This window comes from Somniosus microcephalus, chromosome 4, assembly GCF_052327205.1.
Source record: "Somniosus microcephalus isolate GS21.2 chromosome 4, FLI_Smic_1.0, whole genome shotgun sequence".
Lineage (NCBI taxonomy): Eukaryota > Metazoa > Chordata > Chondrichthyes > Squaliformes > Somniosidae > Somniosus > Somniosus microcephalus.
Window position 1 is genome coordinate 126,051,950 of NC_140990.1, and position 26,374 is coordinate 126,078,323.

Genomic DNA, 26,374 nt, shown 5'->3' on the forward strand with positions numbered 1-26,374 from the left:
TCCTGGTTTATAATATTGCCACTACCTCAGCAGTAGTCATGGAGTCCATTCAGGATTAGTTAGGCATACACAGCATGGATATGGCTAAGAAATTTTATCAAACAACACAGGGACCAGTAGAATCACCCATTGTATACAGTGATAGGCTCTACGCAGTTTATGGTGAAACCCAAGAGATTGCTCCTGACTCCGATGACGAAGGGAAGGACCAGGTACAATTCTTGAATTGCTTACAAAGCTCATTGAGGCACGCTCTAGGGCACACGGTCTCACCTGTGACTCAGTGGCCTGAGCTACTCCAGACCACCAATCGGGCATGGACTTTTGCAAGGGAGGAGTGTAAACCAAGAAATCCTGTTAGTGTGGTAGTTATGCCCACTGCATCCCCCTACACACGTCGATTAGAAGGAAATTGTTACAGCTGTGGGAGACTTGGGCACTATTTTAAATTTTCCAAGAAACCTCGAAGACAGGGCCAACGGCACCCTCTCTTTCAAGGAAATCTACCCCCACCACCAATAATATCCACTGATCCCCTGGAGACCAAGGTAGATCAATTGGCAGGAGAAATGAGTAACATAACAGCCATATTGAACACACACATTGTTGCAAGAGCTACTCGGGCAGTGGCCATTTTGGATCCGGCTGGACGACAGCCACAGGGATCACAGGCAACGGCCCAATGAAGTGGATGCGCCCCCTCTTGGTCGGAAGTGGGGTTCCAATGTGATGTTAATGGGCGACCAGAAATGTTGGTTGTTCTACCGGGGGCCGACAACAAATCATACTTATTGACACCGGTTCATCCGTTACCATCATCCATACCCCACAACCTGAATGCCATGCTGCGGCGGGCAAGGGCTGCTTGACATTACAAGGCTTTGATGGGAGTTCAACCTCTGCTTTTAAGGGAGAAATAATAACTATGCGCGCAAACGGGATTGATTTCAGTGTTGATGACCCTGCCTTGATGACAACTCCTGATGGAAGGGGCATATTGGGCAGTGATGTTTCGGAAAGTTACGGGACAATTATTGAGTACAACCAGAGGTGTATTTGGATCGGGACAGGAGGTAGTGAATTGGTCGAAATATCGGATGCCCACTCCGTATTTGCGATTAAGAGGACTTGCTTGTACGGGGCACTAGATCACACAGATGAGCGAGTCAAAGTATTAATTCAAATGCACTCACCTGCATTCGCCACTAGTAAGCATGACTGCGGTCGAATGCAGGGTGAGGAGATGATTAATGGCCCGCCCCAGTCCTTTGTTAAACAGCACCCAATTCCCAAAGAAAGTCATCCCTATATTAGAGATGTCATCGACTCACTCTTAAAACAGGGCATTCTGAGAACAGGCACTTTCACGACCAATTCACCAGCTTGGCCGGTTCGGAAGCCGGACAATAGCTGAAGGCTCACTACTGATTACCGAAGTCTTAACAAGGCTACGTGCAAGAGCGCCCCTATTGGTAAGGATGCTCCAACCTTATTATCAGACCTCCCAAATGACTCTAAATACTACTCCACCCTAGACATTGCGAATGGCTTTTGGAGTATTCCCGTCAGAACAGAAGATCAATATAAATTTGCTTTCACCTTTGAGGACCAGCGTTACACATCGGCGTGCCTACCCCAAGGCTTCCACAACGGCCCGACCATCTTCCATACCAGAATGGTACGGATCCTGGAAGCTATTTCTAAGCCCCAGTGTCTGCTTCAGTAGGTCGTCGACTTGTTACTGGCTACTCGTACAATCGAGGAACACCTTGAACTGCTAGATGAACTTTTGACACTGTTAAGCAGTGCAGTCATGAAAATTAACCCTCGAAAAGCTCAGCTTTTGCAGGAACAGGTCACCTATTTGGGAGTGACAATCTCTCCGCAGGGCCTAAGTCCTGACGAGCACAAGATAGAGGTCATTCAAGGACTCCTGCTTCCTTTATCCAGGACAGCGCTCCGATCATTTTTGGGACTAGTGTGATACCAGCGTAGTTTTATTCCTGGATTTGCAGAACTTGCAAAGCCCCTCTATGAATTGTTAAAAGGAAAAGAGGAACAGATTTCCTCCTTGTGGGGGTCAGATCACACCGCTGCAATTAAGAAATTGAAACAGGCTGTTATGCAGGCTACCTGTTTGATATCACCCGACCAAACACAACCATTCCATCTCGATGTCGCATCCACCGACCATAGTCTGACTGTGGTGCTATGTCAAGAACGACTGCACAGGTTACAACCGATCGCATATGCCTCACGGGTTTTGCAGGGGGCAGAACGGATTTATTCAGCATGTGAGCGCCACCTACTGGCGATGATCTGGGCCGGTCAAGACTTTACCTACATTACGGGCTTGCAGAGGATCATCTTGCATTCCCCTCACACCCCACTGTACCTCCTTATCAAACCAGGCAATTCTTTGATCTCATCCCAACGCATCAGTAAATGGACTTTAGAACTATTACACGGGACATTGATATAACCTCGAAACAGACTACTCTTTTACCACTAATGCTTGAGTACGAGGGACACCCTTACAAGTGTCTGCTACCTTTAATCGACTTTGAGTCCCATCCTATTTTAATAGAAGGAACCTCTGAAGTATACGTGGATGGCTCCTCCTACCACATAGAGGGCTCACCTCATACCGGATGTGCTGTGGTCCTACCTGAGAAGACTCTCAAGTTTAAAAGTAACAAACACTCAGGCCAATATGCAGAGATTTTGGCCCTTCTCATCGCCGTTCGAGAAACTTCTGGCTACCCGACAAACATTTGGTCTGACAGGGCCTATGCCATCAAAGCCATGCTGTCCCTTCCCCTCTACCAAAATAATTGCTATTTCTCGTCAGATGGTAAACCCCTAACCCATGGGTCATGTTTATATGGCAGGCCCTAAAGGCACGACAAAAGCCTTGTCAGATTGGTAAGGTTAATGCCCACAAGAGAGGCCAGTCCGCTCACACCCTGGGAAATAATGCGGCAGATGTAGTTGCTAAAGAAGCAGCCCTGACCGGTGATCCCCTCCCTCTACAACTTGTGGAGTTAATCCCAATTGCTGCAGTTAGCAAAGCTCTCAGTTTGGCTTCCCTTCAAACAGGGTATAGAACATATCAGATAGTCATCAATTGGCATGACCAAGGTAAACTCTTACCAGCACCCACTGCATGGGCCCCCAAGACCCTTCTTACTACAAAGGATCCATAACTGTGGTGTATGTGCCTTTAAGAGCAATTATGGTGTATGTGCCTTTAAGAGCCCCAGGTGTGCGTCATGCCGGTAATTGCCACTTGGGCTATATAAGCCTGTGTATTGTGTATATCCTTTAGAAACCCCCCCCAGACTTGCTCAGTAAATACCTATGAACCAACTCCTGTCTTCAGTGTCTTTATCTACACACGGACACTACAGTGGCGACGAAGTGGAAACGGACTTACCTGCAATTTGGCAGCACCTCAAGGACATCGATTCCTCCAGCGTCCAGAAGACTCAAGGAAGTAAGAGAAACTGTGGTTTCACCAGCTGGCCAAGCTGGTGACAGGTACTGCGCTAATCCTTCCTGGGCGTCAGGCTGGAGCTCCAGCGGCGGGCTGTACAGCTGAGACAGGCAGTGAAATCGGAGACAAGCAATAACGGACTGGGAGGGTGCACTCGAGAGACGGCCGGCGCGGCAAGCAGGTCAGCGTTTAGACCTCCGTCGGGAATGAGTCTCCAACAGTGAATAAACGGAAACCACAGTAAAACAGCATTGTTATCGGTAGCAGCGGCGGGAAAGCATGGGAAGTGCCATATCTTTTCTGAAATGCCTAAATCTGGTAGTATTGAGTCTTTTGATGGCGAAATAGAAGACTGGACCACATACGTGGAAAGAGTAGAGGTTTATTGCACTGCAAATGGAATAACAGATGAAAATAAAGCTTCAGTACTTCTGAACTTAATGGGCGCGAAGACATACGGGCTGTTACGAAATTTAATCACTCCAGCCAAACCAAAGGACAAGACTTTTAAAGAAATTGTTGATACCCTGCAGGAGCATTTAAACCCAACACCGCTGCTGATAGCGGAACGATTCAAGTTCTTCAAGAGAAATCAACACAAGAATGAAAGTAATGCTGATTACCTAACCGAATTAAGAAAGCTATCAAAGTACTGCCAATTCGGAGCAGGACTATCGGATTATCTTCGAGACAAATTTGTTTGCGGCCTCTTAAGTGAAGGAACACAAAAAAGACTGCTTTCTGAAAAAGATTTAACATTGGACAAAGCTTTCAGTATGGCTGTATCATACGAAGCAGCAGCAAAAGGAGCTGCAGAGATACAACAAGAGACACAGGACTTCGGCACCCATAAAATGACACAGGAGTTCGGAAGATGTTATCGCTGCGGCAGATCCACCCATAACCAGAGGGACTGCTGGTTCAAGGGCAAAGCATGCAGGCAATGTGGTAAGATTGGACACATTGCACGGGTATGCCAATCTGGACAAAATAAATCCACTGACAGAAAACAAAAAATCAATAAAGAAAAGTACAGGAAGGTACAAATGATGGCGGACAGTAGCTCCGAAGACCAGAATAGCGATAGCGACTCCGGAAACAAGAGACTAAGCTGTCTCAAATTACATAATGTACTTGCCAAAGAGGATTACAAAACCATTTGGGTTACCCTCACAATAGCAGGGTCCCCAGTTAAAATGGAGCTAGATACATGATCAGCTCTAGCCGTAATAAATCAACGAGATTACGAGAGGCTATTTTCACATATACCTCTAAAAGACACATCCATTATCTTAAAAACATATATGGGGCAGAAAGTCTACCCCAAAGGAAAAATAAGGGTGCCTGTGGTATACAACAGCAAAGAAATACAAAAGTTGTATTTATACATTCTACAAGATGGTGGTCCACCGTTGTTGGGACATGAATGGATAAGGAAGATACGTTTAGACTGGCACTCCATTCAGGCACTGACGGTGACCAGTAAGGAAAAAAACAATGATGACATCATACCTGAACGATTAAAAGACATCTTGGCCAACGCCAAAGAAGTGTTTCAAGAGAAACTAGGAACCTTGAAAGGCATCACCGCCTCAATAAAAGTGGAAGATACAGCAATTCCAAAAATTTTTAAGGCAAGACCGGTGCCATACGCAATACGTCCGGCAGTCGAGGCAGAGCTGAAGAATTTGGAAAAGGCAGGCTGATGCGCTATCAATTACTCATAAAAGACTGAGGCCTAGAAATTGAGTTTTGGCGCAGCCAGGGCTTTAGCGCCGGAATTTAGTGCCGGAGCTAAGTCGCGCTGGTCGGGCCCAAAATTCACCAATTCTGCGCCCAAACGGCTGCCGGCGCTGCTGAGAGCTGTTTGCGCCTGAAAACTGGCGCTACGCGCTGAATATCGGCGCTATTCCGGCGCTGCGGCGCCCGCTGCGGTGCGGCAGGTTCGGGAAGTGCAGGCCTCCTCCTTCCCTTAAGGAGGAGCTGCCTGCACCCGGCCGCGGCCCGCGAAAATCTTTTTAAAAATGAGCCCGGCACCTCGGACAAGTGCCGGGCTTGCTTCTGTTCCGGGGGGGGGGGAAGTCCGGGGAGGGAGCTGCGGCCGGCGGGAAAGCGGCCGGCCGCTGCGGTGCCTTTAATGCGCCGGCGCAAAGTCATGTAAGACTCTGTTGCCAGAGTCTTAGTTGCGGCTGCCATGGGCGAGGCGGCCGCAACTGAATTTCGGCGCTGGGGCCCGTCGGCATGGCAACCGGGACGCTGCGCACACCGATGACGTCATCGGTGCCGGCGCAGCGCTACCGGTCTACCGCGGCGGAAGGGCCCCAGGCAATTTCGGCGCCGGCGCCAATTGCAGCGCTAGGCCCTCTAGCGCCGCAAAATCGGCGCTAAGGGCACTGAATTTCTAGGCCTGAGAGTTAGAAGAGTAACAAAATGCTTTTATTAACAACAGATGGAGGTCTGCCTCGAGTGGTCGACCGGTCCAGGATACCAAGGGCTGGGGAGCAGTCACCTTTATACTAGGACCTGTGGGAGGAGTCAGCCGAGGCATGTCCAGGCATGTACACAGTGGAATACAAACAGGACAAACAGGAATACAAACAGTGGTTTACCACATTCACCCCTTGTTTAAAATTGAGTCCGGCGGGGTGAAGTGTATTAAAAGTTAGTGTATTGGAGTCTCTCCGGAGGTCTTGTCTGCCGCTGTGATCGGCGTGGCGACGGCAGGGGTAGTGAAGCTTCCGGCGTCGAGTCCAGCGTAGGCTGTGGCACAGGCGTGTCGTCCTCGTAGATGTCGAGCGGGTCGCGGGTCCCAGGCCTGCCGTCTGCTGGGGCTGGATATCGGATCGTGGGGGGGGGGTGGTTGTGGGTAGTGGGTTACTGCGGCCCCCGAGGGTGCAAGGTCTCTTATGGAGACTGTGTCCTCCCGCCCGTCCGGGTATGCGATGTAAGCATACTGGGGGTTGGCGTGGAGGAGGTCGACCCTCTCGACCAGGGGGTCCGTTTTATGGGTCCTCACGTGTCTTCTCAGTAGGACCGGCCCTGGGGACGTCAGCCATGGCGGTAGCGATGTCCCTGATGTGGACTTCCTTGGGAAGACAAACATTTTCTCATGAGGGGTGGCGTTAGTGGCAGTGCAGAGCAGTGACCGAATAGAGTGGAGCGCATCGGGGAGCACATCCTGCCAGCGGGAGGTTGGAAGGCCCCTAGACTTTAAGGCTAGCAGGACGGCCTTCCAAACTGTCGCATTTTCTCTTTCCACCTGTCCGTTCCCCCGGGGGTTGTAACTGGTGGTCCTGCTTGTGGCAATACCCCTAGTTAGCAGGTACTGACGGAGTTCGTCGCTCATAAACGATGAGCCCCGGTCGCTATGGATATAGCTGGGGAAGCCGAACAGAGTGAAGAGGTTGTTCAGACATTTAATGACCGTGGCACTGGTCATGTCCGGGCAGAGGAAGGCGAACGGGAAACGGGAGTACTCATCAATAATATTGAGGAAGTACACATTGCGGTCGGAGGAGGGGAGAGGCCCTTTAAAATCAACGCTCAGGCGCTCGAAGGGGCGAGTGGCTTTTATCAGGTGGGCCCTGTCTGGTCTATAAAAGTGTGGTTTGCACTCAGCGCAGACTTGGCAGTTCCTGGTCATGGTCCTGACCTCCTCAATAGAGTAAGGCAGGTTGCGGGCCTTGATGAGGTGGAAGAACCTGGTGACCCCTGGGTGGCAGAGGTCATTGTGGAGGACCCGTAGTCTATCGATCTCCACCTCAAGATCTTGTCATTTTTGATTTTGCCCCTCTGCTTGTTGTTAAACATAAAAGCAACTGAACGCTGGTCAGTGAGCAGGGTAAATCGTTTTCCGGCCAGGTAGTGCCTCCAATGACGCACAGCCTCCACAATCGCCTGGGCCTCCTTCTCAACAGCGGAGTGTCTGGTCTCCGGGCCTTGGAGGGTTCGTGAAAAGAAGGCCACGGTTCTCCCCGCCTGATTGAGGGTAGCGGCCAGGGCAAAGTCGGATGCGTCGCATTCCACCTGGAAGGGGATGGATTCGTCCACTGCGTGCATGGTGGCTTTGGCAATGTCCTCCTTGATACGGTGGAAGGCTAAGCGGGCCTCTGCCGTCAAGGGAAAAGAGGTGGACTTGATCAGCGGACGGGCCTTTTCCGCATAGTAGGGGACCCACTGGGCGTAATAGGAGAAAAACCCTAGGCACTTCTTCAGGGCCTTGAGGCAGTGGGGCAGTGGAAGTTCCATAAGGGGACGCATCCGGTCGGGGTCGGGGCCGATGGCTCCGGGTTCCACAACACAGCCAAGGATGGCGAGGCGGTTTGTGCGGAATATGCACTTCTCCTTGTTATATGTCAGGTTTAGGAGTTGGGCGGTGTGGAGGAATTTTTCGAGGTTTGCGTCATGGTCCTGCAAGTCACGGCCGCAGATGGTCACATTGTCTAGATATGGGAAAGTGGCCTGCAACGCATTTTGATCTATCATCCGGTCCATCTCCCTTTGGAAGATGGAGACCCCGTTGGTGACGCCAAAGGGAACCCTAAGGAAGTGATAGAGGCGGCCGTTTGCCTCAAAGGCAGTGTACTGGCGGTCCTCAGGGCGGATGGGGAGCTGGTGGTACGCTGATTTCAGGTCAATGGTCGAGAAGACGCGGTACTGCGCGATCTGGTTGACCATATCAGCTATACGGGGGAGTGGGTAGGCGTCCAGCAGGGTGTAGCGATTTATTGTCTGGCTGTAGTCGATGACCAGGCGCTGCTTCTCGCTGGTCTTAACGACCACAACCTGGGCTCGCCAGGGGCTGGTGCTGCCCTCAATAATCCCTTCTTTCAGGAGCCGCTCCACTTCGGTTTTAATGAAAACCCTGTCCCCGGCACTGTATCGCCTGCTCTTTGTGGCGATGGGCTTACAGTCGGGGGTGAGGTTAGCAAACAGTGGTGGGGGGGTGACTCTGAGTGTGGAGAGGTTGCACCTGGTGCGCGGTGGGCAATTTGGAAGCTGCTGGCTGCGGACTGTGAGTGGGGGTAGGGGTCCACCGTACGCCATCGTAACACTTTTAAGGTGGCACTGAAAATCTAACCCCAGCAGGACGGCAGCGCAGAGGTCAGGCAGGACCAGAAGTTTAAAATGATCGTACACGGTCCTGTCTACTACGAGTGTCACCACGCAGTAGCCGCCGATGTCCGCCGACTGGGACTCGGAGGCCATAGAAATCCGCTGTTGTGCAGGCAGGACTGGGAGAGAGCAACGCCGCACCGTGTCGGGGTGGATGAAGCTCTCCGTGCTCCCAGAGTCAAAAAGGCAGATTGTATCGTGACCATTTACCTTAATGTCCATTGTGGAACTGGCCAGTTGGTGTGGTCTCGCTTGGTCCAGTGTAACGGATGCCAGCGTAGGGGTCGGTGTGTCGCTGCGGGTGTCAGATGAGGCGGTGTCGGGGGCCTGCTGCGTCCCGGCTGTCGTCCAAGATGGCGGCGTCCATGATCCCCATGTGGCTGGAGGCGTCCAAAATGGCTGCTGTACCGGTGATTCTCACACGGCCGGGGAGGTCCAAAATGGTGGCCCGCATGGCCCACACGCGGCGCTGCTGGGGTTCGGGGTGGCTTTGGCCCTGCAGACGCTAGCGTAGTGTCCCTTCTTCCCGCAGCCCGAGCAGATCGCGTTTTTCGCCGGGCAGCGCGCTCTGGGGTGTTTTGCCTGGCCACAGAAGTAGCATTTCTGGCCTTGGGGCACTGCTGTCTGGCCTTGGGACACTGCTGCGGTAGTTGGGCCGTTGTTGGGGTGTGGCTGGGGTGGCACGGCGCTATGAGGCGGTCCTACCATGTCCCAGGCTGTCATTCCCCGCGGCGTCCACGGTGCAGAGGAGTAGGCATCCATGCCCTGGTAGGCTGCATCCAACGATAGTGCGAGTTCAGAGGCCTTGTTGAGGTCGAGGTTACTCTGCTCCAACAGTCGCTGTCGTGTGTAATTAGATCTGTGGCCCGCTACAAAAGCGTCCCGGATAAGTTCCTCTGTGTACACGGCGGCCTTTACATCCTTACAACCACAGGCCCGGCCAAGCACAGACAGTGCCTGAAGGTATTCCACGGTCGATTCCCCAGGTTGTTGTTTACGACTCCCCAGGAGGTGCCTGGCGTACACTTCGTTCACTGGGCGCGTGTACTGGTCCTTGAGGAGCTTGATAGCATCCGCGTACGAGGTCGCGTCTTGGATGACCGAGTACACTCGGTGGTTCACTTTGGAGGTCAGGACATCCAGTTTGTCCTCGTCCGATTTGATTGCTTCGGAGGCGGTCAGGAATTTTTCGAAACACTTAAGCCAGTGAGTAAACTTGGTGGATGAGTCCGCCTCCCGATGATCTAAGTCCAGGCATGCTGGTGTGAGGATCTTCTCCATTATAAAAATGTTGTTAATAAAATTGATGCGCTTTCAATTACTCATAAAAGACTGAGAGTTAGAAGAGTAACTAAAGGCTTTTATTAACAACAGAATGGAGGTCTGCCTCGAGTGGTCGACCGGTCCAGGATACCAAGGGCTGGGGAGCAGTCACCTTTATACTCGGACCTGTGGGAGGAGTCAGCCGAGGCATGTCCAGGCATGTACACAGTGGAATACAAACAGGACAAACAGGAATACAAACAATGGTTTACCACACAGGCGTATTATCCAAAATAGATTGGAGCGAATGGGCAACACCCATCGTTCCAGTCATGAAAAAAACATTGAAAAATAACTCTGAGGAACAGAAAAAAATTCGCATCTGTGGGGACTTTAAGGTGACTGTAAACCCGGTCCTTCACACGGTACAGTATCCTCTTCCGAGGATAGAAGATATTTTCACCTCACTATCCGGAGGGAAACGTTTCACAAAAATTGACTTGGCACAGGCATATCTACAGATGGAGGTTGAGGAGAGCTCTAAAAAGTATCTCACAATAAACACACACAAAGGCCTGTACCAGTACAATCGACTGGTTTTTGGAATAGCATCAGCTCCAGCTATCTGGCAAAGAGCTATGGAGCAAGTCCTGCAAGGGATTCCGGGGACTCAATGCTACCTAGATGACATCCTTATAACAGGAGAAAATGACAACGAGCCCTTTGCCAATTTGGAGCAGGTGCTCACTAGGCTGAAAGAACGGGGCCTACGAGCAAATCGCCCCAAGTGCGAATTTTTCCAAAATCAGATATCATATTGTGGCCACATAATTAATAAGGAAGGGTTGCATAAGTCACCTGAAAAAATTGAAGCAGTTATAAAAGCCCCAGCACCTGAAAATGTTTCACAATTATGGTCATTCCTGGGATTAATAAATTACTATCATAAATTTTTACCGAACTTATCAACTATTCTACACCCTCTTAATGATCTTCTACAGACAGGAGTGATTTGGAAATGGAACGAAGACTGTAAACATGCCTTCCATAAATGTAAAGACTTAATCACATCCGAGAAAATTTTGGCTCATTACAACCCATCACGACCAATCAGACTGGCGTGCGATGCATCCCCTTAAGGCATAGGAGCGGTATTGTCCCATAGATTCCCTGATGGCTCGGAACAGCCGATAGCTTTTGCGTCACGCTCATTGAACTCAGCTGAGCGTAACTATGCCCAGATAGACAGGGAAGCACTCAGCCTGGTATGGGGAGTGAAGAAATTCAATCATTACCTACACGGACAAAAATTTACCTTGCTGACTGACCATCAACCCCTCATCTCCATATTCAACCCTAAAAAAGGTGTCCCCATTATGACGGCACAAAGACTACAGAGGTGGTCCCTTTTTCTAGGGGCACACCAATACAACATTGAATACAAAGGGTCAAAACAGCATGGGAATGCTGACGGTTTATCACGCCTACCGTTGCCAACGATAGAAGAGGCACCTACAGTAGACCCAGTAGTGATATTCCACTCTACCATAGTGGAATGTCTACCGGTGACAAATTCTGCCATTGAAAGGGAGACAAGAAATGACCATACTCTCTCACGGGTCTACGATTTAACAGTGAAGGGATGGCCAGCACATGGCGAACCACTGTTGCCAGCATTCTCGCAAAGAAGAGAACAGCTGTCAGTGTGCCTAGGAACCTTGATGTGTGGATCCAGAGTGGTGATTCCACCCAAACTCCAGGATAAAGTGCTAAAGGAGCTTCACGAGGGGCATCTGGGTGGAGTGAAAATGAAGAACCTAGCTAGGGCGTTTGTATGGTGGCCAGGTATCGATGGAGACATCGAAGACATGACCAAGAGCTGCCTAGGATGCCAGAAGGTCCAAAATGCTCCGCCACAGGCCCCTCTACATCCATGGGAGTGGCCCTCATCTCCCTGGCAAAGGGTGCACATCGACTTTGCTGGTCCATTTATGGACTCAATGTTCTTAATCGCAGTTGATGCACACTCCAAGTGGCCGGAGGTAATAAAGATGTCCTCCATCACCACGGAAAAAACCATCACAGTATTATGACCATATTTGCCAGGAATGGGCTGCCGGAACAGATATGTTCTGATAATGGACCGCAATTTGTGTCCGAAGAATTCAGAAAGTTCTTAAATAACAATGGGGTAAAGCACTACACGTCCGCCCCATACCATCCCGCCACCAATGGATTGGCTTAAAGGTTTGTCCAGACCTTCAAGAAGGCCATCAAGGCCATGGGTAATGAAGACATAAAACTTCAGCACAAGGTGGATAACCTCTTATTTGCATATAGGAATGCAACGCATATGGTTACTAACCAGACTCCCGCCATGATGTTCTACAATAGAAACCTAAGATGCCGGCTGGATTTGGTCAAGCCCAACATCCGAAGGGACGTGGAGAACCGGCAGTTTCAGGGCATGAATGAAAGGCCAACTAGGGTCTTCCAGATAGGCCAACCGGTTTTGGCCCGGGACTACCGTACCGAGAAATGGCAGCCTGGAACTATCTGCACACGATTAGGACCACTGATGTATACCGTGGACATCGGAGACAGCATAATAAGGCGCCATGCTGACCAAAGCATCAAGTCATCCGAAAAAGGACAACCTACACCACCACTCTATACATCTAACGATGAAGTAGAGATACCCATATCTACCTCCGATCCGGTGATACTGGAGCCCGATGAACCCGACACTGGCCTTCAAGCCGAATCAGCCTTGCCAGAAGAATCTACTACACCACCAGAAACTACTACACCCCCGAGGCGTTATCCGGACCGAGTCAGGAAGCCTCCTGAGAGACTAACTTATAATTAATTAATACAGCAATGTATATTATTTTGCATATAACATGTAATTAATAATTACTTAAAATATGATGTACTAGTTAGCTAGAAGGGGAGGAATTGTGGTGTATGTGCCTTTAAGAGCAATTATGGTGTATGTGCCTTTAAGAGCCCCAGGTGTGCGTAATGCCGGTAATTGCCACTTGGGCTATATAAGCCTGTGTATTGTGTATATCCTTTAGAAACCCCCCCCCCCCAGACTTGCTTAGTAAATACCTATGAACCAACTCCTGTCTTCAGTGTCTTTATCTACACACGGACACTACAATAACCATTACTTATCTATCAATATGCCCCAGATAAGTACCCGGTTGTCTGTATTCCCCCACACCTGGCAGAAGAACTTTTGTTCCTATTCCACTCCCACCCTCTCGGAGGTCATTACTCGGCAGAAGTCACTTTCACAAAGATTGCCTCCACAGCCTGGTGGCCTGATATGAAGGAAACTGTAAATTTATAGGTTTCCCGATGCATACCTTGTTTGCAGCAGAACCCCTCCCCCTGTTCCAACCACGCCCTCCTTCGAAGTCAGCCAGGCCCTGATGGGCTCTGGGCTCATGTTCAAATTGATTTTATTGGTCCCCCCTCACCTTCACAGGGCAATTATAAACATGCCCTCGTAGTTATCGACCAGTTCCCTAAATGGATTGAGGCCTTCCCCTCCTGATCCAACACTGCGCTTACTGCGGCCAGATTGTTATTGAGTGAGGTGATCTGTAGGTGGGGACTGCCACTTCAAGTTGATAGTAATCAGGGCATCCACTTCACTGGTGAAGTTTTTTTCCAAATTACGGGAAATTATGGGAATTAAAAATAAGCTACATATAACTCATCATCCCCAATCATCCGGGATAGTGGAAAGAGGGAATCACACACTGAAATCCATGTTGGGAAAATTGTGTACAGAGCACCCCACTTAATGGGTCAATATGTTATCCATGTGTTTAATGGCAATTCGATCCACACCACATAGGACCACGGGGATATCACCTTACCAGGCAATGACTGGGAGGTTGATGAGAACTCCAGGTCATCTAACTTTGACTGGCATCACCCCACTCACGCAACAACCGTGTAACCACTCGTGGTTGGAGCACACAGTAGAGTATATTGATGAAGTTAACCGACACGTGACAAAGAATTTAGGGAAATGTAAAAACCATGTCAATAAATACTTTGACCAGAAGTTTCGACCTTTTGAATATCAGATAGGTGATAAAGTCATGGTACTAAATTATGGGAAAAAGATAAATGCGTTTGACCCAAAATGGAAGGGACCCTACTCGATAGTGGATAAGTTGAATCCAGCGATGTATCTGGTCCAGTACCCTAAAGAGTGAGTGGAAAAGGCAAAAGTAACTAAATGGTACCATATCAATCAGTTAAAGACTGTGAAAGAATAAGTACTGCACTCTTTTTTCCTCCAGCTGGCCAAAATGGCAGGACTCAGACGCATAGTGGGACTTCTGATGCTCGTTGCTATCGACCAGACTTCAAACGTTATCATCATCCAGATTGGAATCAAGATGCCAACCAACGATACACCGTCATTAGAATGGGGAGCGGCTTCAGGAGACGGATGTGATATGATTGAGTACTGTGATTATTGTGAACACGAAAATACGGCCGATGGGACTTTGTATATCTGGGCCAGAGAGGGCGAGGGGATTAAAATAGACTGTCTATGTATAAAGACAATGTTCAAGTAACACCAAAGTTTCAGTCAGGAAAAGGAAAATTTGTAGATCTAGGGTTCAGATTCGACAAAGCGGTTGAGATTACATCAAATAGTGTGGGGATCCCATATCTGGGACAGAGTTTGAATACACTGAATTGGCCTAAAATAGAAAAAAGACATAGGGGACTGATAGGATGTTTTAATGTGGAACACAAAGAGAGACCTAGGCAAGGACAAATACTACAGATAGAAATCAGGGGAAGAACAGAGGAGATATGGTTACAAAGGAAAAGCGACACGCATAAAAATAGGAGATGCCCATTAATAACAAAGGACCATGAAACGGATTGGTTGTCACCCGTACCTATAAACAATTGTATAGTGATGTTTGGAACGAAATTATCCCGGTAATCTTTAATTTTCAGGTATTCCCTTTCCTGGAAATTAATGTCCTACAGGACACCACGGATATTATGACCACTTGGTGAGGGAAATGGTAAAGGATTTATTAGATAAGAACCATGTCCAAAACAGATGGGGTTCGTGGGATGTAGAACAGACTTACGTAATAATCAACGTTTCAAGTCATAATAGTAGCCACTTGAGAACAAAGAGAGGCCTGGGAGAACGGTTAGGGGTAGCAGCCACCGTAGGAACCGCTGCCTTGAATAGTGTAGATATAGAAACTATGTGGGAACATGACGAGGTAATGAGGAGACAGTTGAAAGGCCTTCTGTCTAACATGAATAATGGAGATTCAGGTACCATACAGGAATTGGGGAATATGTTGATAACCACACAACAAACAGAAATATACAGACAAACTCAGGATCATTTTAACAATGCGTCAAGAGGGATTAGTAAAACAGAACAAGACATCTCAAGGGCTATGGTATGTTCAATTTATGGGAGTTACATGATGGACCAAGTGATGGCAGGGTTAAGTGAAATAGAACATAACCGAGTCCCCCCATTTGTCAATGATTCCATGATTAGGAAGTGGCTCCATTATGATAAGGACTATAATGTAAAAGAGCCAAGAAAACAGGGATAAATATATTTAGTGAGAGGAAATTGGGATTATGACAGTCAGCCAATCATTCCTGTCACACTTTGGCTGCCGCAGGTAGACAAGATGAGACCTTGGGAAGTATTTAAGGTGGAATCGATAGCGATGCGAGAAGGACAGTTCCATAAGTCTTTTGCATCATCCCCCCTCACACTGATTAAAAGAAATAATACCTGCGACAGTACAAATATGGGGTGTTGCACCGAATATAGTGGGGGTTACATGCGCAGTTGCGATGTCAGGACACCAAGTCGGCCCGCTTGTGGATTCACACTAGACCCAGACCCACCCCTCTGTAGTATGAATCTGCAGAGGTGGGGATTAGACCGGATAAATTATGCTTATCTACAAATGGGTACCTATTGCGTCACCACTCGTCCTAAATCATACCAGAAAGGGCAGGATGAATGTACAATAGATTATCCTACCTTTTGCTTTAAACCCATACAAACGGTCCAAATAGGCAGCCAAACCCTCCTACCTGTAATAGTTCACAATATTACCAAAGTAAGAGTGAACATTTCAATGCAAGCAGAAGGCCTGAGAGCAGTGGTTAACTTTGGACATCCAATTCCACCCCTATCCCTAAACCTTAAAGCCATTTTAGAGAGAACTTCAACTTCACAAAAACACTTAGTCAAGATGCAACAAAGCAATGGTAGAACCCAGAGAGAGATTATGACCCTAGGGAATAGCAGTTGGTGAAAAACCACATATAACGTGGGACAACACCCACTGTACAGAATGATTTCTATGGCAATCCTACCCATCCAAATGATATTAACATTTACTGTATTGATTATATGTTATCTGTGTAGGGTAATCCGTAGTGTTTCTAGGCGTGCTATAACTGTGCAAAACTTAGACTTACAGCAATGCTTGGTACAAAGTAGATTGAGGTAGTCGAGGAATCAATGATTAAAACATTTCATCCTCGAGGTGGGGATTTGTAAGATATTTAGTAGATGAGAATCATATATGTATAAATTCAAATGTAGCCATTGACCAAATAATATTACCCATAATTACTCCTGGGTAACTAGAACTTGTTCAAAATGCAGCTGCAGACAGCTCAAAAGCAGTTTTGACTAAGTTTTGATAACAAACAGCCGCAGACTGCAAGTGAAGGTCAAATCATTAAATTGCAAAGAAAAACATATTATAATTCTGCTAGAACTTAGAATTCGCTGAACAAAACTAATTGCAACAATAATTAGAGCCAATAATTAGTATAAGGAGATAAAATGAGAGAGATCATGGAAGTTAAGGCATTTATCTGGTCGATTAAAGTGAGATAGTCTGGATACATCAAGACTGGTGAAACAGCGATGAAATGATCTGGGCCCTTGGTATAAAGGCCTTGTACTGCTTGAGGCATGAAATGAAAGAGATATGGTAAATTCCAATGGTGTGAAAAGCTATAAATAAGATAACACGACAGCAGAACAGGGTTAATGGAAATGTACTGGAAAACGAGTGGCCAGGTTACTAGTATTAACCTGAGTGACAATGGTTTTTTCATCATTAGAACCAATTAAAAAAGGTGATTTTGTTGAAGACCATATATAGACACTGACCATCCAAACTGTTGATAATGAATGGGTTAAAACCTCGAAATTCAAAGAACAGTTTCACACAAAGTTTTGCTGCGAAGATGTTGCCTGTATCCCAAGGGCTCCAGAAACTAAGGGCTGTGAGCTATTCGTTACTATCACCTAATGTTAAGTTTTGATTACGCTGTAAGTTTAATAAATCTGATCTAGTGCTCAAACATTCTGGCTGCTGCCTATTTGTGTCTTGTCCAAGAACTCTGAGTGGTCAAACTGATTGACTCACAAAGTCGAACATATCCTCCCTGAGGTGCGTTACTCGGAGCTGATCAGGCTCAGGTGCACAATGGTCAACTCGTGTTGCTATTTTCTTATGTTCATATGCTTGTAATCCAGTGTTGTTGCTTCACCAGTTTGGCATCTCATTGTCAGGTACACAAGGTGATGCTTTTCGACATGCTTTTATACACTCTTCTTTGAACCAGGATTGGTTACCAGACTTGATGGTGATAGATCGTCAGGCATATGCCACGCCATGAGGTTACAGATTGTAGTGGAATTAGTAACAATACTGTAGAGGAGGAATTCCTAGAGTGTATACGGGATGGTTTCCTGGACCAATATGTCGAGGAACCAACTAGAGATCAGGCCATCTTAGACTGGGTAATGAGAAAGGATTAATTAGCAATCTTGTTGTGCGAGGCCCCTTGAGAAGGAGCGATCATATGATAGAATTCTTCATTAAAATGGAAAGTGAAGTAGTAGGCTCAGAGACTAGGGTCCTGAATTTAAATAAAGGAAACTACGATGGTATGAGGCACGAGTTGGCTAGGATGGATTGGGGAATGTTACTTATGGTTGACGGAAGATAGGCAATGGCAAATAATTAAAGGTCGCATGGATGAGCTACCGAATTTGTTCATCCCTGATTGGCATAAAATAAAACAAAAAAAGTGACTCAACCATGGCTAACAAGGGAAATTAAGGATAGCATAAGCTCCAAGGAGAGGACATATAATGTGGCCAGAAAAAGCAGCAAACCTGAGGATTGGGAGCAGTTTAGGATTCGGGAAAGGAGGAGAAAGGGATTAATTTAGAAGGGAAAATAGAATATGAGAGTAAGCTTTCAGGGAACATAAAAACTGACTGTAAAAGGTTCTGTAGATATGTGAAGAGAAAAAGATTAGTGAAGTCAAGCATAGGTCCCTTGCGGTCAGAATCAGGGGAATTTATAATGGAAAAAAGAGAAATGGCAGACTAATTAAATACATACTTTGCTTCTGTCTTCACAAAGGAGGACACAAATAACCTTCCAGAGATGTCGGGGAACATAGGGTCTAATGAGAGGGAGGAATTAAATGAAATCAGTATTTGTAGGGAAATAGTGTTAGGGAAATTGACGGGATTGAAGGCCGATAAATCCCCAGGGCCTGATAGTCTACATCCTAGGCTACTTAAGGAAGTGGCCCTAGAAATAGTAGATGTATTGCTGGCCATCTTCCAAAATTCTATAGACTCTGGGACAGTTCCCATGGATTGGAGGATGGCTAATGCAACCCCACTATTTAAAAAAGGTGGTAGAGAGAAAACGAGGAATTATAGACCGTTAAGCCTGACATCGGTAGTGGGGGAAATGCTAGAGTCCATTATAAAAGATGTAATAGCAGAGCACTTGGAAAACAGTGACAGGATCAGACAAAGTCAACATGGATTTACAAATGGTAAATCATGCTTGACTAATCTACTGGAATTTTTTGAGGATGTAACTGGTAGAATAGATAAGGGAAAACCTCACATCAGTGGATGTGATGTATTTGGACTTTCAGAAGGCTTTCAATAAGGTCCCGCATAAGAGATTAGTATGCAAAGTTACAGCACATGGTATTGGGGGTAAGGTACTGTCTTGGATAGAGAACAGGTTGGTAGACAGGAAGCAAAGAGTTGGAATAAACGGGTCTTTTTCTGAGTGGCAGGTAGTGACTAGTGGGGTACCGCAGGGATCGATGCTAGGACACCAGCTATTCACAATATGCATAAATGATCTAGACGAGGGAACTAGATGTCATATCTCCAAGTTTGCAGACGGCACAAAGCTGGGTGGGCGTGTGTGCTGTGAGGAGGATGCAGAAAAACTCCAGTATGATTTGGACAGGTTGGCTGATTGGGCAGATGCATGGTAAATGCAGTATAATGTGGATAAATGCGAGGTTATCGACTTCGGTGGCAACAACAGGAAGACAGATTATTATCTGAACGGCAATAGATTGGGAAAAGGGCAAGTGCAATGAGAACTGGATGTCTTTGTGCACCAGTCGCTGAAGGTATGCATGCAGGTGCAGCAGGCGGTTAAGAAAGCAAATGGTATGTTGGCCTTCATAGCGAGAGGATTCGAGTACAGGAGCAAGGATGTCCTGCTGCAGTTGTACAGGGCCTCGGTGCTACACCTTGAGTTTTGGTCATCCTATCTGAGGAAGGATGTTCTTGCCATGGAGACAGTGCAGCGAAGATTCACCAGACTGATACCTGGGATGGCAGATATGATGTATGAGGAGAGATTGGGTCGATTAGGCTTATATTCGCTAGAGTTTAGAAGAATGAGAGGGGATCTCATTGAAACTTATAAAATTCTAACAGGTCTAGATAGACTAGCTGCAGGAAGGATGTGCCCGATGGTGGGGGAGTCCAGAACCAGGGGTCACAGTCTAAGGATAAGGGGTAAGCCATTTAGGACTGAGATGAGGAGGAATTTCATCACCCAGAGAGTGGTGAACCTGTTTAATTCTCTACCAAACAAGGCAGTTGAGGTCAATTCATTAAATATATTCAAGAAGGAGTTAGATATATTGCTTAAGGCTAAAGCGATCAAGGGATATGGGGAGAAAGCAGGGACAGGGTACTGAATTTGGATGATCAGCCATGATCTCATTGAATGGTGGAACAAGCTCAAGGGGCCGAATGGCCTACTCCTGCTCCTATCTTCTATGTTTCTCTAAAATTCTGCTGCTGGTTATGGACCACAGACCATCATTGATTCTCAGTTTTGAGCTTCTAGATCTGTTATTAATCTATCGCACTTAATGCAGTCGTAGTGTCACACAAAATGATGGAGAGTGTCCTCAGTTTGATGAAGGGACTTGGTCTCCACAAGGAATGTGCGATGGTCACTACTAGCAATGCTGCCATGGATAGATGTAAATGTGACAGGTAGATTGGTGACGACGAGGTCAAGTATTTTTTTCCCTCATATTCGTTCTCTCACCACCGGGTGCAAGCCCAGTCTGACAGTTATGTCCTTCAGGACTCGGCCAGCTGGGTCAGGGGTGGTACTAACAAGCCACACTTGTTGATGGATATTGAAATCCCCCACCTATAGTATATTCTGTGCCTTTGCTATCCTCAGTGCGTCTTCCAGTGGTGTTCAACATGGAGGAGTATTGATTCATCAACTGAGGGTGGGCGGTAGTTGGTAATCAGCAGGAGGTTTCCTGGCCTATATTTGAGCTGAAACCATGAGCTGCCACGGGATACAACGTCAAGCTGAGGACTCTCAGGGCCACACCCGCTTACTGTATACCAATGTACCTCCACCTCTTGTCGGTCTGTCCTACTGGTGGGACAGGACACACCCAAGGATGGTGATGGAGCAGTTTGGGACCTTGGCTGATTGGAATGATTTTGGGAATATGACTATCAAGCTGTTGATGACCTAGTCAATGAGACAGTTCACTGAACTTTTGTCACCTGTCCCCAGATGTTATTGAGGAGGAATTTGCAGGGTGGACCGGGCTGCGTCTGCCTTTGTTGTATCTGAATTCTAGCCGTAGGTCACAGCCCAAAGGTCCACCCGGTGTTATTCTTTTGTTCCTTTCTAGCTGTTTGATACAACTGCTCGAACCCTTGAGTCAACCACATTGCTGTGGGATTGGAGTCACATATAGGCCAGACCAGGTAAGAACAATAAGGTTTCCTTCCCTAAAGGACATAGCGCTTCCCTTTTTCACTGTGTAACCTCCATTTTATCCATTCTATTGCATCAAAAATAAAGGTAAACGTGACTGCATTAACTTATTTGTTCAGTGATTGTAAGTAACATTAAGGTGATGTACCTAACGTAAATAGTGATGCCACCTAACTTGTTTGTTCAATGTCCGTAACTACCATTAATGGTGATGTCATCTAATTGTGTCTCGGAGGGTTCACATCAGGTATAATAAAGGATCCTTTGAATGTCGAACAGAGTGGGATCCTGAACAGACATCGCTGCTTCTCACAGAAAATGCACTCCCCGCCCAGAGGCCTAGTATATGCCTTTTACTATACTGCCCTTGCAGCTATCGCTGTTCCAGTTAAAGTGTTGCAGTAAGTTATTCATTATCTCATTAAATGTTAGCCTTTATCTCAAGGGGGCTGGGATACTAAAGCTCTGCTTAGACCGCATCTGAAGAACTGCAGTCAGTTCTGGGAACTCACCTCAGGAAGGATTTATTGGCCTCGGAGGGGGCTCGACCCAGATTCACCAGAATGATACCGGGCTGAGAGGGTTAACTTATGAGAACAGTTTGCATTAACGTGGTTTGTATTCCTGAGTATAGAAAAGTATTGGGTGTTTAAGATGATAAAATGGTTTGTTAGGGTAGAAAGAGATCATTTTTCCCTCTGGTGCAGACGTCCAGCAGAAGGGGGTATAATCTTAAAATTAAAGCAAGGCCGTTCAGGGATGATGTCAGGAAGCACTTCACACAATGGGTAGTGGAAATCTGGAACTGGCTCCCCCAAGAAGCTTCTCAGGCTAGGTCAATTGAAAATGTCAAAACTCTGATTGATGGATTTGTGTTCGGGACAGAATATTAAGGTTATCACTGTTCCAATGAAGCTCAACGTAAGCTCGAGGAACAGCAGCTCATCCATAGATTAGGCACTTTACAGCCTTCCAGACTCAACACTGAGTTCAGTAATTTCAGATCATAACAACTGCCCCCATTTATCGGACAGCAGGTGCTGATTCTGTCATTCCCCTTTACTCCTCCTCTAGACCCATCTTTTGTTCCTTTACTTGTCCCATTGCCAACGTCTTTTGCTTCGCACCATCATCCCTTTTGTCATTAGATCTCTCCAGCCTTCCACCCAATCACAGACCTTCCCTTTTGTTCTTCTGTCCTATGCCCACTTTCCCTGCCTAAGTACTGCTTAAAACGCGTTACATCTGTAACATTTTCCAGTTTGGGTAAAAGTTCATCGACCTAAAATATGAACTTCATTTCTATCTCGACAGATGCTGCCTGGCCTGCTGATTATTTCCAGCATTTTATGCTTTCATTTCAGATTTCCAGCATCCGCAGTATTTTGCTTTGGTGAGGATATTAAGGGATTTGGTACCAAGGCGGGTAAATTAAGTTAAGTTACACATCAGCTATGATCTCACTGAATGGTGGAACAGGCTGGCCTCCACCTGTACCTATGTTCCTCAGCTGTTCATCGGCTGTGAAACAAGCAGTGAACGCCAACAGGTGTAAAATTCTGCAGAATGCAGAAAACCCGCCCATCTGTTCAAAGACAATCCCACCATTGAACAGAACAGCCCCCAGATAATGTGAGTGGAAGATGGGGATGGTGAACGTGGATTCATTAATACTCCATTTCCCAGGAACATGCATCCCGGGCTCCTGCTCCCATCCATTCGGTTTCTCTCTCCCTTCTCTCCCCATCCGTTCGGCTTATCTCTCCCTGCTTTCCCCATCCATTCGGTTTATTTCTCCCTACTCTCCCCATCCATTCGGTTTATTTCTCCCTACTCTCCCCATCCGTTCGGTGTATCTCTCCCTGCTCTCCCCATCCGTTCAGTTTATCTCTCCCTACTCTCCCCATCCATTCAGTTTATCTCTCCCTACTCTCCCCATCCATTCAGTTTATTTCTCCCTGCTCTCCCCATCCGTTCAGTTTATTTCTCCCTACTCTCCCCATCCGTTCGGTTTATCTCTCCCTGCTCTCCCCATCCATTCAGTTTATCTCCCCCTGCTCTCTCCATCCGTTCAGTTTATCTCTCCCTGCTCTCCCCATCCGTTCAGTTTATCTCTCCCTGCTCTCCCCATCCATTCAGTTTATCTCCCCCTGCTCTCTCCATCCGTTCAGTTTATCTCTCCCTGCTCTCTCCATCCGTTCAGTTTATCTCTCCCTGCTCTCTCCATCCGTTCAGTTTATCTCTCCCTGCTCTCCCCATCCATTCAGTTTATCTCCCCCTGCTCTCTCCATCCGTTCAGTTTATCTCTCCCTGCTCTCTCCATCCGTTCAGTTTATCTCTCCCTGCTCCCCCCATCCGTTCAGTTTATCTCCCCCTGCTCTCTCCATCCGTTCAGTTTATCTCTCCCTGCTCTCTCCATCCGTTCAGTTTATCTCTCCCTGCTCTCCCCATCCGTTCAGTTTATCTCTCCCTGCTCTCCCCATCCGTTCAGATTATCTCCCCCTGCTCTCCCCATCCGTTCAGTTTATCTCCCCCTGCTCTCTCCATCCGTTCAGTTTATCTCCCCCTGCTCTCTCCATCCGTTCAGATTATCTCCCCCTGCTCTCCCCATCCGTTCAGTTTATCTCTCCCTGCTCTCCCCATCCGTTCAGTTTATCTCCCCCTGCTCTCCCCATCCGTTCAGTTTATCTCCCCCTGCTCTCTCCATCCGTTCAGTTTATCTCCCCCTGCTCTCCCCATCCGTTCAGATTATCTCCCCCTGCTCTCCCCATCCGTTCAGTTTATCTCCCCCTGCTCTCCCCATCCGTTCAGTTTATCTCCCCCTGCTCTCCCCATCCGTTCAGTTTATCTCTCCCTGCTCTCCCCATCCGTTCAGTTTATCTCCCCCTGCTCTCTCCATCCGTTCAGTTTATCTCCCCCTGCTCTCCCCATCCGTTCAGTTTATCTCTCCCTGCTCTCCCCATCCGTTCAGTTTATCTCTCCCTGCTCTCCCCATCCGTTCGGTTTATCTCTCACTGCACTCCCCATCCATTCAGTTTATCTCTCACTGATTCCCCCATCCATTCTGTTTATCTCTCTTTGCTCCAGTCCGTTCAGTTGATATCACTTCTCTCCCAAACCAGCTGCTCCGAGTTTCTCTGCTGCAAACTCCACTCACCCCAAGCGCTCTTTCCAATCGTCGATGGTTCCAATTCCAACACTGTCCTCCAGCCCAGTTCCCATGCTCAAACCTCAGGGCTGGCCCTTGGATTCCTCCGTTAGATTCGAGACCCATTCCTGTCCACCAGATTCCCTGGCTTACTTTTACTTCTTCGTCCATCTGGAAATCCGATTGTAATCTGGAAGCTTCCCTTCCCCGGTTTCACTGTGGCTCCATTATCCGCCTCCCACTGACCCTGGATGTTCTTTGATGCGCCCTTCCATTGAAATCGATGTATTTATTTCCAGCTATATGATGATAGTTCAGTTAGTACAACTCTGGCCTCTCTGTCCGAGAGTTATCACTTTAATGTCCCACTCCAGGCCCTCAGTTCATAGTCCAGGTTGACACTAGGGAGTATTGAGGGAGCGCTGCATTGCGGGACCAGTGGTTCTCCCGTGAGATGTTAAACCGATGTTCCAGTCAGGTGGTTGGGATGGAAGTTCTGAATTGTATTGGAATATTGAAGAAGGACCAGCAGATCTCCTGCTAATCTGGACAAAATACTTTTCAAACAATGCCACCATTCCTAGACTAACAGGTAATGGTCTTCCTGTTATTTATGGGGACTGGCTTATACAGACTGGGCCTCTGAATATGAAGCGGTTCAAATATATTGAGAGACCTGTCAGCGGGTCACATCAATACAAGGCTCCGAAATCATTGTTTCATTGGTGCAATATTCATTTCAAATTTGTTTTGATATGTATTATATTGTTACTATGCTTATTGTGTAATTTTCAATTCATTATCTTAAATCTGTCTGTATTACTGTATCATTCATTTTATTCATCATTATACAATCGAACCATTTAACTTATTTGAATTACCATTTATTTTAATGGCTTTTGTTTCCCTATGAGATAAAATATTATTCTTCAGTGACTCGAGGTCTCTAGTCTGTCTCAGCGCTAATTTGGATATTTATATCAGTTCCAATCGCTATAAGAATCAAAGCTGGGACATAGGATACTAGGAGCAGGAGGTAGCCATTAAACCCCTCGAGCCTGTTCCGCAATTCAGTGAGATCATGTCTGATCTGTAGACACTTTAAAGTGTTCCGGTCAATATATTACTTCTGGGAGTGTCTTCTGTAACTTTGCATCTCCCTCTGTCTCTTTTTACAGTTAATTTAGTGGCGATTGTAATCCTGTCCCGAGGAAGGTGCGGTCTCTCCAGATGTACCACTCGGTACCTGGTGTCCATGGCAGTGACGGATCCCCTGGTCATTATCACCGCAGTGATATTAAAATGGATTCCTAGTATTTATTTTCCAGGTAGCTTCCTGTCCATTATGCCCGTATGTAGTCTCAGCATTACGTTAATTTATGCAGCCAGAGACAGTTCTGTCTGGTTAACGGTCGCTTTCACCTTCGATCGATTTGTGGCCATCTGTTGCCAGAAGCTGAAAACAAAATATTGCACCGTGGAAACTGCGGCTGTTGTTATAGGAACGATTTGTGCACTGGCATGTTCTGAAAGCGTTCCCTGGCATTTTATGCATGAGCCCATCTACATAATTAACAATGCCCCGTGGCATTGCAGACAGAAGGATATCCATTATACGTCAATTGCATGGACAGCATTTGACTGGTCTGATTGTCTTTTAACCCCGTGTCTCCTGTTCCTCCTGATCTTGCTGCTCAATGCTCTGACCGTCAGACACATTCTAGCGGCCAGTAGAGCCCGCAGGAGACTCCGGGCCCACAGCAATGGAGAGAATCAAAGCGACCTAGATATGGAAAGCCGGAGAAAGTCCACCGTCTTACTCTTCACCATCTCGGGCAGTTTCATCCTGTTGTGAATGACGTATGTTGTAGATTTCTTTTATCAGCGTTTTACAATTGATTATAAAATCAAAGGCTTCACTGACCCTAAATATATTCTGCAAGAAAGTGGAAATATGCTTCAGCTGTTGAGTTCTTACACCAACACCTTTATTTATGCAGTGACTCAGAGTAAGTTCAGAGTGGAGTTAAAGAACGCTGTCACATATCCACTGAATGTACCGGGTAAATTAATAAAACAATGAAAGTGTAAACCCCAGGATTAATTCTGCCTTCTGAGAATTGTCCATGGACTGCTTCAGAGTTTGGGAAACAGTGTTATTGATGTAAGGTGAATTCAATAAATCTGTACATTTGTGTG